This window comes from Arachis hypogaea, chromosome 16 (genome assembly GCF_003086295.3).
Source record: "Arachis hypogaea cultivar Tifrunner chromosome 16, arahy.Tifrunner.gnm2.J5K5, whole genome shotgun sequence".
Classification (NCBI taxonomy): Eukaryota; Viridiplantae; Streptophyta; class Magnoliopsida; order Fabales; family Fabaceae; genus Arachis; species Arachis hypogaea.
In genome coordinates, this window is record NC_092051.1 from 106,734,171 (window position 1) to 106,741,554 (window position 7,384).

General features: G+C 36.2%; 1 non-coding gene across 1 annotated transcript; it reads right to left on the bottom strand.

The window, feature by feature from the left end:
- Nucleotides 1–6,887: 6,887 nt before the first annotated feature.
- Nucleotides 6,888–6,991, bottom strand: LOC112761630 (small nucleolar RNA R71). The gene has a single exon (XR_003182017.1). It is a non-coding gene; the product is annotated as a small nucleolar RNA R71 (small nucleolar RNA).
- Nucleotides 6,992–7,384: the final 393 nt, after the last annotated feature.

The window sequence follows — 7,384 nt, forward strand, 5'->3', positions numbered from 1 at the left end:
CTAACTATCAATCCTTACTAAGAGCTTTCTTAGTTATTAGTTTATTTTCTTGTTATTTACATTCTTTGCTTATTAAACTCAAAACCCAAAAAGTTAAAATCTCATAACCAATAATACATACACCTTCCTGCAATTCCTTGAGAGACGACCCGAGGTTTAAATACTTCGGTTAATTTTATTGGGTTTGTACTTGTGATAAACAAATTAAACATTGATTGAGGTTTAATTGTCGGTTTATAACTATACATGCAACGCGATTATTTTTGTGAAATTATTTACCGATGATTTACCCCCATTAATTTTTGGCGCCGTTGCCAGGGAATTGCAAATGTGTGCCTTATTATTGGTTATTGTGAATATTGTGAATATGTTTGCCTTTTGTTTCTTTGTTAGTTGTTTCTAGTTTTAGGAGTTTATTCTCATTATTTCTTGTTAGTTTTTATTTTATTTCCTCTTGTTACTATGAATTCTCACCCCTTTGGCTATGAGAGTGGTTATAACTATATTGTAGGGAATTGAAGCTACAATGAGAACATGCATCAAGGATGGGACAATCAAAGGTGGGAGGACCCTCAAGCTTATGGTCAGCCCTCTTGGAAACAACCTCCACCAACGTACTATGAACCCCCAACAAGCCCCACCATATGCCTATGAACCCCCACCTCAACATAGTTTTGAACTACCGTACTCGTAAGCCCTATGTTACCAAACACCCCCATATAACCCTAATCCATATCCACCATACCAAGAGCCTTATGAGCCTTATGAGCCATACTTAGAACCACCCTCATTCCAACATAATTACTTCCAAGAACCACCACCTCAATATACAAAACCTCCATATCCCTATCAAGATGAAACATCTCCATATCCTTATTAAGATGAACAACCTTTCTATCATGAACCATTCTTCCCATGCAATGAAACCTTCCATCCATCCCAACCTCCAATGGATGACATCCTTGGTGTTATTCTTCTAGAGCAAGAGGAGATGAAAAGGGAGGTACTGAAATTCACGGCCGCATTGGACGAGGTAATAAATCGATTAGCCTCCCAACGTTTGGACATTCAAGGAACTCCCATGGCTACATGTGGAGAATCTAATGGAAAACGTAGCATGAAGAAGAGATTAGAAACTCCGGTGGAAAATGAGGAATATGATTTTGTATTGGAATAATTGGAGGAGGCCATACTTGTTGAAGAGGAAGAAGTGGTTGAAGACTTAGAAGATGCTGAACCTCCATGGGAATCTAGAGTTGTAGAGTATTCCTCCAAGAAGCTTGAAATTAATGTTAAGGAAGGTAGTGCACAACCCCCAAGACATGTTCCCTATGAAGAACTGGATGGAATAGATCAACAGGCAAGTTCCTTTAGTGATGATGATCATGAATCAAGCCCTTCTAGTAATGAATTTGCACCCACAAGTGAACTCCTTGAGTTTGAGAGCCTTCTCCCGATGAAATTGAAAGCAACATTGAGGTAGATTTCTCTCAATATCATATTTATGATTTGAGTGACGGAGGAAAGTTGGAGGAACTCGGTGAGAAAGAGCTTGAAAGTGAAGAATCTTTTCAAAAGGTAGAAGTCTTTCGGCAAGGTTGGACGGGAGTTGAATATACTTTGTCAAGACCGTTGGAGACTTTTCTACCTAAGTTGCCGTCTACTCCTTCATTTGAGTGGGTAAAACTTATCTTTATTAGCTTTATTGTCCCACTTGAGTATGGTATGCTTGAAACAGATGGCCAACTTAGGAGGCTTTGTGGAATGAAGCGTAAGAGAAGGATGTTTAGTGGTTGGAATTGCAAATTAAGGCTCATCAAGGCTAAGATTTCAAGAGCTAGATGCAAGGGTTGGACTATGGATCAATTGGATGGATCTAAGAGAAGAGTTTGGTACTTCATTGAGAATTCGGATTTCTTGCCATCCGGTTGAAACAATGATGATCCAATTAAAGATGGGTGTGGAAACAAGATTTGGGATCCCGGCATACAGGAGGATCAACTTTGGGAGCTCAAAGCTTGTGAAGAACCTCATCAAGGCTTGGTGAATTTACTTGAAAATGTTGAAGCTTATTGGAAGTCCAAGCGTTGGTGGAAGTTTCAAGATGAGTTCAAGTACAAGCCACCATGACAAGGAGCTCACCAAATGTCCAACTTAAGGACTTTAACTAAAAGTGATAGGTGGGAGATACCCCACTATGATAAATTCTTTCTATTTTTCCTTTTATTTCTATTGGTAATAAGTTGAAGTTTCATTTTTAATTTGGTTTATTTAGTTTAAGTTGTGATCTAGCCTGTTTAATAATGTTTAGATTTATTTTGATAGCTTGTTAGTTTCTTAATAAAAAAATAAAAAAGGAACTGTCACATGTGCGTGTAACCGACGCGTACGCGTCCCCTCTTGAATTTGATTCATGCCCAAAGCATGCTGGAATGGCGCGACAGCGTGGCCTGGATAAAGAGTTGTGCCAAGACCGCGCTGGTGGGGTGCTAGGCGCATAGCCAACCCACGCGTACGCGTGACCCATGCGTACGCGTCATCCATCCATTTTCACAAACCCACGCGTGTGCCTCGATGACGCGTACTTTGGCAATCCACGCGTAAGCATTGATTGTGCGTGCGCGTCGACCCAAAATTATAATGGTCTAGTACTACAAATAGAGAGTTGGGCTGCCATTGTGCGAGTGTTGTGCGCGGAGCACAATTCACATCCACGCGTACACGTGACTGACACATACGCATCACTTCCTTATTCTGCAACCCACGCGTACGCGTGGGCGACGCTTACTGATGAGCGGATAATTTATACGCTTTTTGGCATTGTTTTTACATAGTTTTTAGTATGATTTAGTTAGTTTTTAATATATTTTTATTAGTTTTTAAATAAAAATCACATTTCTGGACTTTACTATGAGTTTTTGTATTTTTCTGTAATTTTAGGTAATTTCTGGCTGAAATTGAGGGACTTGAGCAAAAATCAGATTCAGAGGCTGAAGAAGGACTGCAGATGCTATTGGATTCTGACCTCCTTGCACTCAAAGTGGATTTTCTGGAGCTACAGAAGTCCAAATAGCGCGCTCTCAATTGCGTTGGAAAGTAGACATCCAGGGCTTTCCAGCAATATATAATAGTCCATACTTTTCCCGAGTTTAGAAGATGCAAACTGGCATTCAACGCCAGCTCTCTGCCCTATTCTGGAGTTAAACGCCAGAAACAGATTGCAAAGCAGAGTTAAACGCCAGAAACAGGTTACAAACTGGCGTATAACTCCAAAAAAGACCTTTGCACGTGAAAGCTTCAATGCTCAGCCCAAGCACACACCAAGTGAGTCCGGAAGTGGATTTCTACATCATTTACTTATCTCTGTAAACCCTAGTATCTAGTTTAGTATAAATAGAACTTTTTACTATTGTTTTTACATCAAGATCCGATCTTTGATTAGTCTTATGCTATCTTAGACCTTTATGGAGGCTGGCCATTCGGCCATGCCTGAAGCTTCATCACTTATGTATTTTCAACGATAGAGTTTCTACACACGATAGATTAAGGTGTGGAGCTCTGCTGTTCCTCATGAATTAATGCAAAGTACTATTGTTTTTCTATTCAATTCAAGCCTATTTCTTCTCTAAGATATTCATTCGCACACAAGAACATGATGAATGTGATGATTATGTGACGCTCATCACCATTCTCACTTATAAACGCGTGCCTGACAACCACTTCCGTTCTACATGAAAACAAGCTTGAATGCATATCTCTTAGCCTCCTGATCGTGAGATCAGAGTCTTCGTGGTATAGGCTAGAATTATTGGCGGCCATTCTTGAGATCCAGAAAGTCTAAACCTTGTCTGTGGTATTCCGAGTAGGATCTGGAAAGGGATGGCTGTGACGAGCTTCAAACTCGTGAGTGCTGGGCGTAGTGACAGACGCAAAAGGATTACTCAATCCTATTCCAGTATGATCGAGAACCGACAGATGATTAGCCGTACGGTGACAGCGCATTTTGGACCTTTTTCACTGAGAGGACGGGATGTAGCCATTGACAACGGTGATGCCCTACATAAAGCTTGCCATGGAAAGTTGTAGGAATGATTGGATGAAGACAATAGAAAAGCAGAGATTCAGAAGGAATAAAAGCATCTCCATACGCTTATTTGAAATTCTCACCAATGAATTACATAAGTATCTCTATCCTGTTTTATATTTTAATTATCAAATATCCATAACCATATGAATTTGCCTGACTGAGATTTGCAAGATGACCATAGCTTGCTTCAAGCCGACAATCTCCGTAGGATCGACCCTTACTCACGTAAGGTTTATTACTTGGACGACCCAGTGCACTTGCTGGTTAGTTGTGCGAAGTTGTGACAAAGAATTAAGATTATGAACGTGCATACTAAGTTTTTGGCGCCGTTACCAAGGAATGAACGATCACGATTTCCCACACCAAGTTTTTGGCACCGTTGTCGGGGATTGTTCGAGTTTGGACAACTGTCGGTTCATCTTGTTGCTCAGATTAGGTAATCTTATTTTAATTTTAAGCTTTTTGTTTTTATTCTTTTATTTTCAAAAAATTTTCAATATATATATATATATATATATATATATATATATATATTAATTAATTTATGTTCTTCAGAATTTTAAGAAGGAATTCTAGAATTTCATGGGAAATGTTGAATCCTGGCTGGCTGTAAAGTCATGTCTAAATTCTTTTGGACAGAGGGTTCTTCTTCACATGCTTGAACTATGTATGCTGAAGCTTGGCTGGCCATTAGCCATATCTAGTGTTTTGGACCGGAGCTTTCACTGAAAGCTTGGCTGGCTAGTAAGCCATGTCTAATTCCTGGACTGAAGCTTTAGACTAACATTGCATGATTCCTGGAATTCTTATTAAAAATCTTGAAATCCTTATTTTTCTTTTTCAAAATAATTTTCAAAAAATCCAAAAAAAAATTAATAAAATCCTAAAACCGAAAATAATTTTGTGTTTCTTGTTTGAGTCTTGTGTCAATCTTAAAGTTTGGTGTGAATTGCATATTTTTCAAACTTTCTTGCATTTTTTGAAAATTCATGCATGTGTCCTTCATAATCTTCAAGTTGTTCTTGATGATTTGCTTTGTTTGATCTTTGCATTTTTATGTTTTGTGTCTTTTCTTATTTTTCATATGCATTTTCAATTTCATAGTATCTAAAAATTAAAATTTTCTAAGTTTGGTGTCTTGCATGTTTTTTTTCTTTTCTTAAAAATTTTCAAAAATAAGTCTTGATGTTCATCTTGATCTTCAAAGTGTTCTTGGTGTTCATCTTGACATTCAAAGTGTTATTGCATGCATCATGTGTTTTGATTCACAATTTTCATGTTTTGAGTCTTTTTGGTTGTTTTTCTCTTTCTTCATTAAAAATTCAAAAAAAAATTACTTTCCTTATTTCACTCATAAATTTTCGAAAATTTGAGTTGACTTTTTCAAAACTTTTTAAAATTTAGTTGTTTCTTATGAGTCAAATCAAATTTTCAATTTAAAAATTCTATCTTTTTCAAATCTTTTTTCAAAAATCAAATCTTTTTCATTCTTTCTTTCATAATTTCAAAATTTTCAAAATATTTTTCTTATTTTTATTTCATATTTTCAAAATTAATACTAACAATTAATGTGATTGATTCAAAAATTTTAAGTTTGTTACTTGCCTAGTAAGAAAGGTTCAATCTTTAAATTTTAAAATCATATCTTTTTGTTTCTTATTAGTCAAGTAATCAACTTTAATTTTCAAAATCAAATCTTTTTAAATTTCTTTTTCAAATCTTTTTCAAAATAAATGTCAATCACATCTTTTTCAAAATCAATTTCAAAATCTTTTCTAACCTCTTATCTTTTCAAATTGATTTTCAAATCTTTCTCAAATTAATCCTATCTTTTTGTTTGATTCTTATCTTTTTCAAAACCACCTAACTACTTTTCTCTCTCTTATTTTCGAAAATCCCTCCCCTCTTTTTCAAAGTTTCTTTTTAATTAACTATTTGTTTTAAATTTTAATTTGATTCAATTTTATTTTTCTTTTTTTAATTTTCGAATTCTAACTTTAATTTTTTTAATTAAAAAAAAAATATTTTTTATTTTATTTTATTTAATTTTCGAATTCTTCCCTCTCTCATCTCCTTCTAATTATTTAATTATTTACTAACACTTCTCATATACTCAAAAATTCGAACCAACTCTTCTCCTCTATGTTCGAATTCTTATCTTTTCTTTCTTCCATCATTCTCTTCTTATACTCATATAAGGAATCTCTATACTGTAACATAGAGGATTCTATATTTTCTTTTCTGTTTTCTTCTTTTTCATATGAGCAGGAACAAGGATAAGAACATTCTTGTTGAAGCTGATCCTGAACCTGAAAGGTCTCTGAAGAGGAAGCTAAGAGAAGCTAAAACACAACACTCTGAAGATGACTTTACTGAAATTTTCGAAAAAGAAGTAGAGATGGCCGAAACCAATAACAATGGTGGAGGTGCAAGGAAGATGCTTGGTGACTTTACTGCACCAAATTCCAACTTACATGGAAGAAGCATCTCAATCCCTGCCATTGGAGCAAATAATTTTGAGCTAAAACCTCAATTAGTTTCTCTGATACAACAGAATTACAAGTTTCATGGACTTCCATCAGAAGATCCTTTTCAGTTCTTAACTGAATTCTTGCAAATCTGTGATACTGTTAAGACCAATGGGGTTGATCCCGAGGTCTACAGGCTTATGCTTTTCCCGTTTGTTGTAAGAGACAGAGCTATAATATGGTTGGACTCTCAACCTAAAGATAGCCTGAACTCTTGGGATAAGCTGGTCATGGCTTTCTTAGCCAAGTTCTTTCCTCCTCAAAAGCTTAGCAAGCTTAGAGTGGATGTTCAAACCTTCAAACAAAAAGAAGGTGAATCCCTCTATGAAGCTTGGGAGAGATATAAGCAACTGACCAAAAAGTGTCCTTCTGACATACTTTCAGAATGGACCATCCTGGATATATTCTATGATGGTCTGTCTGAATTATCAAAGATGTCATTGGATAATTCTTTAGGTGGATCCATTCACCTAAAGAAAACACCTGCAGAAGCTCAGGAACTTATTAACATGGTTGCAAATAACCAGTTTATGTACACTTCTGAAAGGAATCCTGTGAGTAATGGGACGCCTCAGAGGAAGGGAGTTCTTGAAATTGATACTCTGAATGCCATATTGGCTCAGAATAAAATATTAACTCAGCAAGTCAATATGATTTTTCAGAGTCTGAATGGATTGCAAGCTGCATCCAATAGTACTCAAGAGGCATCTTCTGAAGAAGAAGCTTATGATCCTGAGAACCCTGCAATAGCAGAGGTGAATTACATGGG